Raw genomic sequence first — 13,218 nt, forward strand, 5'->3', positions numbered from 1 at the left:
TATTAAACAAACATCAGCATCACATCTCACAGCTTATTAGAACAAGCAGTTCCCCTTTGTATGTAGAACAGTGTAAGCTGCAGTGTGCTCTATAATACAGCATGGATGGGGTCTGTGTAAACTTGAAGGGACCCGGACACAGGGGGGTAGAAGAAATGTATACATACCTGAGGCTTCCTCCGGCCCCCTTTAGCCTGATTGATCCCCCGCCGCAGTCGTCCGCCTTCTGGATTCACCATAAAGGCTCCCTAAGTTCGGCCAGTCGGGGCTTACTGCGCATGTACGGCACGGCTGTGGCCACACCCCCTTCGCGCTCCTGTGGCTGGCATTGTTCTGCACCTACACAGAGAATTCTCTCAGCCACCAGAGCACGCCAGGGGGAGGGGGGGAGGGGGTGTGCGCATGCACCGACTGGCCCTGACTGGCCAAATTAATAGGAGCCCTTAGAGAGGATTCAGAAGGCGGAGGGAGGCGCAGAGGGAGCAATCAGGCCCAAGGGGGCCGGAGGAAGCCTCAGGTATGTATACATTTTTTCTATCCCCCTGTGTCTGGGTCCCTTAAAGTTTACACAGACCCCATCCATGCTGTATTATAGAGCACACTGCAGCTTACACTGTTCTACATACAAAGGGGAACTGCTTGTTCTAATAAGCTGTGAGATGTGATGCTGATGTTTGTTTAATAACTGCAGGTTATCTCAGGTACACTTTAAGTACATATCACATTAAAATCAATCTGAATGTGCTTAGGTAATGTGCTTAGTTAGTAAGTTAATTGCACACATATACTGTACATAATATAAGTGATTGGGAGAATTTGTTGTCTGTTCCCTTTTTTTGTGACCCGTAGATTTGTCATGCTTGCAATGTCCGACTTTATGTAAATAAATATTCACCTCAGCTTCCCTGAGACCTGTGGTTATTTTTTTTTTTCATTCCCTGAAAGTTTTCATCCACGCCAAGATCCACAATTTTTCTTTTTTTAAAAAGAAAGATTTACACGTCCAAAATAACACAATACAGTTACACAATGCAAAGTATATCTGCAACTGCTGGTCACAGTAAAGTGAATCTGGACACACCCATGGATCGGTATGCCATTGCGCGGGCACAGGGCATCTGCATGTGGCAGGTAGAAGCCCCAGGTAAGTTTAACTGGATTTTTTAAACTGGCATTAGGCTTTCTTTAACCAGCCTAGCGGTATGGACGAGCTCAGCTCGTCCATTACCGCCGGAGGCTGCCGCTCAGGCCCTGCTGGGCCGATTTAAATCAAATAAAAAGGAGCACACGCAGCCGGCACTTTTCCAGCCGCGTGTGCTACCTGATCGCCACCGCAGCATGACGATCCGCCGCGTGCAGCGGCGAAAGAGGGTCCCCCCAGCCGCCCGAGCCCAGCGCAGCCGGACCAAACACTTCCGGCCAGCGGTAAGGGCTGGATCGGAGGCGGCTGACGTCAGGACGTCGGCTGACGTCCATGACGTCACTCCACTCGTCGCCATGGCGACGAGGAAAGCATAACAAGAAGGGCCGCTCATCGCGGCCTTTCTTGTTACTTCAGATCGCCGGAGGCGATCAGAAGTACGCATTAGGAGCGCCCTCTAGTGGGCTTTCATGCAGCCAACTTTCAGTTGGCTGCATGCAATAGTTTTTTTTTATTAAAAAAAAAACGTCCGGTCGCCAGCCTGGCGATCTTAATAGAACGCCAGGCTGGTTAAAGCAGTATTGTCACCATAAAAATCAAATTTCAACAGCAACTGGTCTGAGTGTATTAAGTGATGCAGATGCTAATCCTGCATTCAAAACTTGCAAAACTTTTTCTGATGTTATGGTTTGTAGTTATCACATACTTTAGGAGCACTGGCCCTAGTGCCAAACAGTGCCAAATAGTTGAATGCTGGGATTTCTTTTTATCTATAATATATTCCTCCTCTTCCATTTATTTCCCTGCCTAGCTGCTTATCAGCAACACCCTCTGATTACTTGTGTTTACAAGCAAGGCTGAGGTGACTCAGTGATTGGATGTGTAAATAAAAAAGAGACAGTGCAGTTGTTAGTATACACCTCAGTGGGAGTGTATGAAGACTCTGGGAGGAGGGCAGCTAATGAATACACAATGAGCAAGAGAAGGGGGGGGGGGAACAAGAGTCAGGGAGGATATGATGTCAGCATTAGCTTGGCAAGATGGCCACTGCCTAGAATAGGATTTTCTGCTTTTCCTTTATAAGATTCACAGGAATCATTACGTGGATAGCACAATACATCTGCTATGTAAGTAGAAGTAGTATTTATCTAACTTATATATGTGTTTTTTATTTCTAGGTTAGCATGGGTGTCGCTTGTTCTTTAAGAAGACAATTCTATATTGCAACATTAGAAATTAACTGGATTAAAGGTGACCACATTTAATCTTTTCTTTTCTTTATTTTTTTTTCTTTTAATGAATACAATTAATTTTATAGATTGGACTTTTGCTCCGTGTGCCACACATGGACATTTAATTTTAATGGAATCAAAACTATAATACTGGAATAAACTGAACAGAATTTATTACCGCATTAATGAAAAACTCCAGAAGCTGAGGAAAAGGACATGCCTTCAGTCCAGCCCTATACAATTTAGGGATTTATGGCAAACCATGTACAGTCTGCTTACATATAAGCATGTATGTGCATGAGGCTACTTTCATAGCTTACATATAAGCCAGTATGTGCGTGAGACTACTTTCATAGCTTACATATAAGTATGTATGTGCGTGAGACTACTTTCATAGCTTACATATAAGCATGTATGTGCGTGAGGCTACTTTCATAGCTTACATATAAGCATGTATGTGCGTGAGGCTACTTTCATAGCTTACATATAAGCATGTATGTGCGTGAGACTACTTTCATAGCTTACATATAAGTATGTATGTGCGTGAGGCTACTTTCATAGCTTACATATAAGCAAGTATGTGCGTGAGGCTACTTTCATAGCTTACATATAAGCGTGTATGTGCGTGAGACTACTTTCATAGCTTACATATAAGCATGTATGTGCGTGAGGCTACTTTCATAGCTTACATATAAGCATGTATGTGCATGAGGCTACTTTCATAGCTTACATATAAGCCAGTATGTGCGTGAGACTACTTTCATAGCTTACATATAAGCATGAATGTGTGTGAGGCTACTTTCATAGCTTACATATAAGCATGTATGTGCATGAGGCTACTTTCATAGCTTACATATAAGCCAGTATGTGCGTGAGGCTGCTTTCATAGCTTACATATAAGCATAGTTGTGTGTGAGGCTACTTTCATAGCTTACATATAAGCATGTATGTGCGTGAGGCTACTTTCATAGCTTACATATAAGCATGAATGTGTGTGAGGCTACTTTCATAGCTTACATATAAGCATGTATGTGCATGAGGCTACTTTCATAGCTTACATATAAGCATGTATGTGCGTGAGGCTACTTTCATAGCTTACATATAAGCATATATGTGCGTGAGGCTACTTTCATAGCTTACATATAAGCGTGTATGTGCGTGAGGCTACTTTCATAGCTTACATATAAGCCAATATGTGCGTGAGGCTACTTTCATAGCTTACATATAAGCATGTATGTGCGTGAGGCTACTTTCATAGCTTACATATAAGCATGAATGTGTGTGAGGCTACTTTCATAGCTTACATATAAGCATGAATGTGTGTGAGGCTACTTTCATAGCTTACATATAAGCATGTATGTGCGTGAGGCTACTTTCATAGCTTACATATAAGCAAGTATGTGCGTGAGGCTACTTTCATAGCTTACATATAAGCATGTATGTGCGTGAGGCTACTTTCATAGCTTACATATAAGCATGTATGTGCGTGAGGCTACTTTCATAGCTTACATATAAGCATATATGTGCGTGAGGCTACTTTCATAGCTTACATATAAGCATGTATGTGCGTGAGGCTACTTTCATAGCTTACATATAAGCATGTATGTGCGTGAGGCTACTTTCATAGCTTACATATAAGCATGTATGTGCGTGAGGCTACTTTCATAGCTTACATATAAGCATGTATGTGCGTGAGGCTACTTTCATAGCTTACATATAAGCATGTATGTGCGTGAGGCTACTTTCATAGCTTACATATAAGCCAGTATGTGCATGAAGCTACTTTCATAGCTTACATATAAGCATGTATGTGCATGAGACTACTCTCATAGCTTACATATAAGCCAGTATGTGCGTGAGGCTACTTTCATAGCTTACATATAAGCATGTATGTGCGTGAGGCTACTTTCATAGCTTACATATAAGCATATATGTGTGTGAGGCTACTTTCATAGCTTACATATAAGCATGTATGTGCGTGAGGCTACTTTCATAGCTTACATATAAGCATGTATCTGCGTGAGGCTACTTTCATAGCTTACATATAAGCGTGTATGTGCGTGAGGCTACTTTCATAGCTTACATATAAGCGTGTATGTGCGTGAGGCTACTTTCATAGCTTACATATAAGCATGTATGTGCGTGAGGCTACTTTCATAGCTTACATATAAGCATGTATGTGCGTGAGGCTACTTTCATAGCTTACATATAAGCGTATATGTGCGTGAGGCTACTTTCATAGCTTACATATAAGCGTGTATGTGCGTGAGGCTACTTTCATAGCTTACATATAAGCATGTATGTGTGTGAGGCTACTTTCATAGCTTACATATAAGCATAGTTGTGCGTGAGGCTACTTTCATAGCTTACATATAAGCATGTATGTGCGTGAGGCTACTTTCATAGCTTACATATAAGCGTGTATGTGCGTGAGGCTACTTTCATAGCTTACATATAAGCATGTATGTGCGTGAGGCTACTTTCATAGCTTACATATAAGCACAGTTGTGCGTGAGGCTACTTTCATAGCTTACATATAAGCATATATGTGCGTGAGGCTACTTTCATAGCTTACATATAAGCGTGTATGTGCGTGAGGCTACTTTCATAGCTTACATATAAGCATGTATGTGCGTGAGGCTACTTTCATAGCTTACATATAAGCATGTATGTGCGTGAGGCTACTTTCATAGCTTACATATAAGCATGTATGTGCGTGAGGCTACTTTCATAGCTTACATATAAGCGTGTATGTGCGTGAGGCTACTTTCATACTTGCATATAAGCATGTATATGCGTCAGGCTACTTTCATAGCTTACATATAAGCCAATATGTGTGTGAGGCTACTTTCATAGCTTACATATAAGCATGTATGTGCGTGAGGCTACTTTCATAGCTTACATATAAGTCAGTATGTGCGTGAGGCTACTTTCATAGCTTACATATAAGCATGTATGTGCGTGAGGCTACTTTCATAGCTTACATATAAGCAAGTACAGTGGGTTGCAAAAGTATTCAGCCCCCTTAAAGTTTTCCACATTTTGTCACATTACTGCCACAAACATGCATCAATTTTATTGGAATTCCACGTGACAGACCAATACAAAGTGGTGTACATGTGAGAAGTGGATAGAAAATCATACATCATTCCAAACATTTTTTACAAATAAATAACTGCAAAGTGGGGTGTGCGTAATTATTCGGCCCCCTGAGTCAATACTTTGTAGAACCACCTTTTGCTGCAATTACAGCTGCTAGTCTTTTAGTGTATGTCTCTACCAGCTTTGCACATCTAGAGACTGAAATCCTTGCCCATTCTTTTTTGCAAAACAGCTGCAGCTCAGTCAGATTAGATGGACAGCGTTTGTGAACAGCAGTTTTCAGATCTTGCCACAGATTCTCGATTGGATTTAGATCTGGAGTTTGACTGGGCCATTCTAACACATAGATATGTTTTGTTTTAAACCATTCCATTGTTGCCCTGGCTTTATGTTTAGGGTCATTGTCCTGCTGGAAGGTGAACCTCCGCCCCAGTCTCAAGTCTTTTGCAGTCTCCAAGAGGTTTTCTTCCAAGTTTGCCCTGTATTTGGCTCCATCCATCTTCCCATCAACTCTGACCAGCTTCCCTCTCCCTGCTAAAGAGATGCACCCCCCGAGCATGATGCTGCCACCACCATATTTGACGGTGGGGATGGCGTGTTCAGAGTGATGTGCAGTGTTAGTTTTCTGCCACACATAGCGTTTTGCATTGTGGCCAAAAAGTTCCATTTTGGTCTCATCTGACCAGAGCACCTTCTTCCACATGGTTGCTGTGTCCCCCACATGGCTTGTGGCAAACTGCAAATGGGACTTCTTATGCTTTCTGTTAACAATGCCTTTCTTCTTGCCACTCTTCCATAAAGGCCAACTTTGTACAGTGCATGACTAATAGTTGTCCTATGGACAGAGTCTCCCACCTGAGCTGTAGATCTCTGCAGCTCGTCCAGAGTCACCATGGGCCTCTTGACTGCATTTCTGATCAGCGCTCTCCTTGTTCGGCCTGTGAGTTTAGGTGGGTGGCCTTGTCTTGGTAGGTTTACAGTTGTGCCATACTCCTTCCATTTCTGAATGATCGCTTGAACAGCGCTCTGTGGGATGTTCAAGGCTTTTGGAAATCTTTTTGTAGCCTAAGCCTGCTTTAAATTTCTCAATAACTTTATCCCTGACCTCTCTGGTGTATTCTTTGGACTTCATGGTGTTGTTGCTCCCAATATTCTCTAAGGGCTCTTTCACATCAGAGCTTGCGTTGGAGAATGCTCAAAGCATACGTTTTGTTGTATGCGTTTTAATATGCGTTGCACAGTGAGTGTGCGTTTTTAATCCGTTTTCAATGCGTTACAGGACATAGGAAAACGCAGATAATTTTTTTTCTTTTAGTTTTCAACTTTCTACATTGTTCCTCTGTTGCATTCTGGGACTGATTGCCTGCGTTAACGGATTAAAAACGCGCATAGTGTGCGTTTTACATTGACTAACATTGTAACGTATAAAGCTAGCGTTGGCCAAAAAACTGCGCCTGGGTGCAGTGTAACGCAACGCACAAAAAGGCTGCGTTATATGTGAAAGCTAAAATGAAAGTCTATGGACTTTCATTTCACCTTGGGTAACGCAAACTTTATCCTTTGCGTTGAAACGCAGAAAATCTGCCCTAATGTGAAAGAGCCCTTAGACAACCTCTGAGGCCCTCACAGAGCAGCTGTATTTGTACTGACTTTAGATAACCCATAGGTGCACTCTATTTAGTCATTAGCACTCATCAGGCAATGTCTATAGGCAACTGACTGCACTCAGATCAAAGGGGGCCAAATAATTATGCACACACCACTTTGCAGTTATTTATTTGTAAAAAAATGTTTGGAATCATGTATGATTTTCGTTCCACTTCTCACATGTACACCACTTTGTGTTGGTCTTTCATGTGGAACTCCAATAAAATTGATTCATGTTTGTGGCAGTAATATGACAAAATGTGGAAAACTTCAAGTAGGCCGAATACTTTTGCAACCCACTGTATGTGCGTGAGGCTACTTTCATAGCTTACATATACTGTATGCATGAATGTGCGTGAGGCTACTTTCATAGCTTACTGTAATGAATAGCGACATAGCAGCGGCGGTGAATGGCGTTACCACCGCAGCTGCTTCTCTGCCTGCCAGTCTTCCCGCTCCTCGGGCGTCTAGCACGCCGAGGACGGGTGTCTCTGCTGTTCACAGGGGTGCATTAGCGCGTGTGTGCGCTCACCGTCAGGATCTTTATGCCAGGAGGAGGCGCGTCAGCTGACCGGCTGGTCGGCTGACGTCACAGGGCACGCTCGCCGCCGCTGATTGGTTGAGGTGCGGTGGGCGTGCCTCAGTGGTCTCCTCCGCTTCATAAGCACGGCGGATTCAGTAGCAACTTGTCTGCTGTTGCGAATACTTCGTATTAGCGCTCAGACCTTAGATAGATCCGGTGTGCTTTGATCCGGGAGGAAACCGGGGATTTCACACAGTGATAGGATTGTTTGATAGCCATAATTATAATTGAAAATTGTATTATCTGTTATGACTCTTGCTTGTTCTGACTATTCTTACTCTCAGTGATTTTGTACTTCTGCCCATCTGATCTTGCTGCCGACTCTGCCTGCTATAACCTTCTTGTCTTTGCCTTCTGACTTTGTACCGTATCTGCCAGCCTGTTGCCAAACTCTGCTAGTCTGACTACTCTACTCTCACCAGAAGGCCCTAGTCTCTGGTGAGGGGTCTGGTACTGTTAGTGCCCACCAGCTCCTCTGGTGTGGCATAGTCAAACCTATCAGTACTATTGTTGCACCAAGCACTACACCTATCTACACTCTTTGCTATTGGTTGCCTCCTCAGCTCTTGTATATCTGTATTATAGGTGATTCTGCAGATCACCATATAATCAGGTATATATCTGCATTATAGGTGATACTGCAGATCACCTAATAATAAGAACTCTGTTAATGCTGACACCAATCGTTACACTTACATATAAACATATGTGTGCGTGAGGCTACTTTTATAGCTTACATATAAGCATGTATGGGTGTGAGGCTACTTTTATAATGTTAACTATAATCAGAGAAAAAGCATGTGTGCATCAACCAAGTGAACCTGACAAATCTCGCTTTGCAAATTTGGCCTATTGGCTAATCACGAGACATTGCTCATGCAAATAAGCATTTGCTTTCGCATGCCTAAATATGCAGGGTCAAAACCAAAAACCGCAAAACAATCGCCCTGCGGGAATTAGTTCATGCTATACAGCACTATCCAGGGGCGCCACGAGGAGGCTTCCCATTGCCCCCATACAACCGGGGGGCCGCGGGGGTCCCAGGCACTCTCACCGCCTGGAACCCACACAGCGGCACCCCGGAGGTGGAGGCCAGGGGGTGCAGGCGATCTCCCCAGCGTGGCCAGCGCCGGGAAGAGCCGCCCGCACACACCTCCCAGGATTGAAAACAGGCACTTACCTCAACGTCCATTGCGTTCTGCTATATGCGCATAACCTGGGCGCGACACATAAGGGGCGGACAGGCGCAAATAGCCTGCACCAGGGCTCTCACCTCCTAAAACAAGCCACTCACTACCTGCCCTCAGAAGAAAGAAATGCAATGCTAACTATAATCAGAGAAAAAGCATGTGTGCATCAACCAAGTGAACCTGACAAATCTGGCTTTGCAAATTTGGCCTATTGGCTAATCACGAGACATTGCTCATGCAAATAAGCATTTGCTTTCGCATGCCTAAATATGCAGGGTCAAAACCAAAAACCGCAAAACAATCGCCCTGCGGGAATTAGTTCATGCTATACAGCACTATCCAGGGGCGCCACGAGGAGGCTTCCCATTGCCCCCATACAACCGGGGGGCCGCGGGGGTCCCAGGCCTTCTCACCGCCTGGAACCCACACAGCGGCACCCCGGAGGTGGAGGCCAGGGGGTGCAGGCGATCTCCCCAGCGTGGCCAGCGCCGGGAAGAGCCGCCCGCACACACCTCCCAGGATTAAAAACAGGCACTTACCTCAACGTCCATTGCGTTCTGCTATATGCGCATAACCTGGGCGCGACACATAAGGGGCGGACAGGCGCAAATAGCCTGCACCAGGGCTCTCACCTCCTAAAACAAGCCACTCACTACCTGCCCTCAGAAGAAAGAAATGCAATGCTAACTATAATCAGAGAAAAAGCATGTGTGCATCAACCAAGTGAACCTGACAAATCTGGCTTTGCAAATTTGGCCTATTGGCTAATCACGAGACATTGCTCATGCAAATAAGCATTTGCTTTCGCATGCCTAAATATGCAGGGTCAAAACCAAAAACCGCAAAACAATCGCCCTGCGGGAATTAGTTCATGCTATACAGCACTATCCAGGGGCGCCACGAGGAGGCTTCCCATTGCCCCCATACAACCGGGGGGCCGCGGGGGTCCCAGGCCTTCTCACCGCCTGGAACCCACACAGCGGCACCCCGGAGGTGGAGGCCAGGGGGTGCAGGCGCTTGGGGGGGCCACCTGCGCCACCCAGCCTCCCCCCTCCGGGGTGCTGCTGTGGTTCCCAGGCAGTGAGAGCGCCTGGGACCCCGCGGTCCCCCGGTTGTATGGGGGCATTGGGAAGCCTCCCCGAGGCGCTCCTGGATAGTGCTGTATAGCATGAACTAATTCCCGCAGGGCAAACCGCTTTGCGGCATTGGTTCAATGGACCCTGCATTAGTTGGCATGCGAAAGCAAATGCATATTTGCATGAGCATTGCCTCATGAATAGCCAATCAGGCCAAATTTGCTCAGCCAGTTATGTCAGGTGTTCACTTGGTGTTTAATGCACACATTTAAATTCTCTGTGCAGCGATTTGTGAATTTCTTTCCCTTGGAGGCGGGTGGCGGATGGCTCATTCCAGGTAGTGTGAGTCCTGGAGTGGGCTGTCAGTGCCTGTCCTCCACCCCCCTTGGAGTGCAGTGTGTGAGCCAGCCCTGAGCTCCAAAGCTCGGTGCGACCCATGCTTCATTCCTTTCCTTTTCAAATGTGTTGCACCCAAGCTATGCTCAGCAGCAGAACGCAATGGACGTCAAGGTAAGTGCCTGTTTTTAAATATTGGGAGGTGAAAGGTGCGGATGGCTCTCCCCGGCGCTGGCCACGCTTGGGGGGGCCGCCTGCGCCACCCAGCCTCCCCCCTCCGGGGTGCTGCTGTGGTTCCCAGGCAGTGAGAGCGCCTGGGACCCCGCGGTCCCCCGGTTGTATGGGGGCATTGGGAAGCCTCCCCGAGGCGCTCCTGGATAGTGCTGTATAGCATGAACTAATTCCCGCAGGGCAAACCGCTTTGCGGCATTGGTTCAATGGACCCTGCATTAGTTGGCATGCGAAAGCAAATGCATATTTGCATGAGCATTGCCTCATGAATAGCCAATCAGGCCAAATTTGCTCAGCCAGTTGTGTCAGGTGTTCACTTGGTGTTTAATGCACACATTTAAATTCTCTGTGCAGCTACTTTTATAATGGTGCTTTGTGGTCCGTCGAGCAGTATAGTTGCATTCAGGCCCGGATTTACATGACAGCAGATGTCCTGGCACCCTACACTGCACGCTCCACCAACCTACAAACCCCGCCGAACTGCACCCCAAGTGTGCTGGCTGTCTCAGCTGTCACTTCTTCCTTACCCGCCATAGGAAGTTACAGGTCTCCCTTAGCATTAGGCAGCCAGAGGTACCCTCAGTATTAAAAACGAGTGGTGCCCCTGACTGAAGTATAAGTGTACCAACACGTTAAAGTGGTAATAAGCTATAAAAATCAACATTTTGAAAACCACTGTAATGTGTTTGCTAAACTTACAACTATGTGACCCTGCCTTATAATCCTTTTATTTATAAGGATACAAGTAGTACCAGTATCATTTATATAATCAGGGCCATTCATTTACCATAAGGCACTGTAGGCGGCTCACTCCCCTCCTCGAGCGTCCCCTGCCCTCCTTCCCTATGCAGAGTCCCTAAGTGGAGCGTAAATGAGAGGTTACTCACCCAACTCTTGGCATTCCACTAACGAGATCTCACTTCATTTGGGGGCACCTTTTTAGCTACTTAATACTGAGGGTTCTTCTGGATACCTTGTGCTAAGGGACACCTGTAGCTACCTATGATTGGCGAGGGAAGTAAGGGAGAAGTGACAGCAGGGCCAGCCAGCCCACTTCCAGTGCGGTTTAACGGGTGTTCGTTGGTTCATGGAGAGTGAATTCTAGGGTGCCAAGACATCCGTGCCTATAGGTTCCAGTGATGTAAATCCGGGCCTGTATATAATAATAGTGTGAAGCTTGGTGGTGTATTCTCCACAGTCAGCATGCAACGCATGAGCTGGCGTGGAGGAGGTACACACACTAGCACCAGGAAACAGGCTATCCCTAGTATAGTGGAGGGGAGGACTGACTCCAATAGGAGATTGTGGCGCACAGAGCCGGTGCAGATCTGACAGCCACAAACAATGCTTTCGTTATAACGTCTCAGCGCAAAGTAGCGCTGAGCGCACAAACCAGAACTGAGGAGATCAGGACAGGTAGACAGAATGAACGCTTGCTAGCTAGCGGCTACTTAGCGACAGCAAGCGTCCAAAACCAGACAGACTGGAATGAGGCAGCCAATGCGATGCGGCGATGGCGTGCCTCACAAAGACAGGACAGGACAGTCAGAAAATAGCAGGATTAAGATAGATAAACGTAACACAGATAAATATACAATAAGTATGTTTTCCTAGCGTATTACAATTACAGCTATCAATGAAACTATTTGTAACGTCTGACTAACATATGTATATATCGGCAATGAACCGATATATGACATAAGCAGGAACGCTGACTAGGAATGGAGTAATACAGGGAACAGGACTCAGAAGGATTCGCTATCTCTTCGCAGAGATGAACGCAATCCACAAACGGTAACAGAACAGGATTCAGAAGGATTCGTTATCTCTTCGCAGAGATGAACGCAATCCACAAACAGTAACAGAACAGGATTCAGAAGGATTCGTTATCTCTTCGCAGAGATGAACGCAATCCACAAACAGGAACAGAACAGGATTCAGAAGGATTCGTTATCTCTTCGCAGAGATGAACGCAATCCACAAACAGGACCAGGAACAGGATAACTAGCTCAGCACGGGTGTTCACGGTACGCGCAAACTACCAAAACGTGCTGGAAAACTGACTAACTGAACACAGGATATAAACAGTTCGTGTACGTATACATCAGCGACACTGATGTATCACGTAACACAAATACAAGGAAAATAATAAACGTGCTGGTATGCATATATATTGGCAATGAACCAATATATGATGCAAAACCAGCAAGGTATCTTTAGAACAAGAAACACGATCGGGGGCTAAAGCGACAGCAAGGCAGGCTTAAGCTGAAGCTATGAAAACCCAAGGAAACCCTGCAGGAAGCAGATCTTTATACTGAGGTCATCCAATGGGAGCAGACATGCAGATTCCCACACAGGTGAATGATAATCAGTCACAAGCTGACAGCAGGGAAAGACAGACAAAGCTATGCAGCTTGCATGGAAATAGATCAGAACTGCCTGAGCTGCAGCACTACTACTTCCAGTAATAGCTGCTGCAGCAGCGATCATTACAGTACCCCCGCCTTTAAAAGCGGATTCCAGACGCTTTTCAAAACCGAAATTCCCAACAAAACAGTCCGACTGATAATTCATGATGACCGGGACAGCCCGGCAAGACCGAATTCCAGAATCAGTCCCCACAAGACTGGACCCATCAGAACCAGAACCTACAGAACCATGCCCATCAGTACTACAA

General features: G+C 45.7%; 1 long non-coding RNA gene across 2 annotated transcripts in view; it reads left to right on the forward strand.

The window, feature by feature from the left end:
* LOC137520884 (uncharacterized) overlaps positions 1-13,218 on the forward strand; it is a 171,311-nt gene that overhangs the window by 36,486 nt on the left and 121,607 nt on the right. For both annotated transcript variants that reach the window (XR_011021967.1, XR_011021968.1), the window contains exon 2: positions 2,320-2,392. This is a non-coding gene — a long non-coding RNA (uncharacterized lncRNA). The remainder of the gene's footprint in view (positions 1-2,319; positions 2,393-13,218) is intronic.

The sequence above is a fragment of the Hyperolius riggenbachi genome, chromosome 6, assembly GCF_040937935.1.
Source record: "Hyperolius riggenbachi isolate aHypRig1 chromosome 6, aHypRig1.pri, whole genome shotgun sequence".
Taxonomy (NCBI): Eukaryota; Metazoa; Chordata; class Amphibia; order Anura; family Hyperoliidae; genus Hyperolius; species Hyperolius riggenbachi.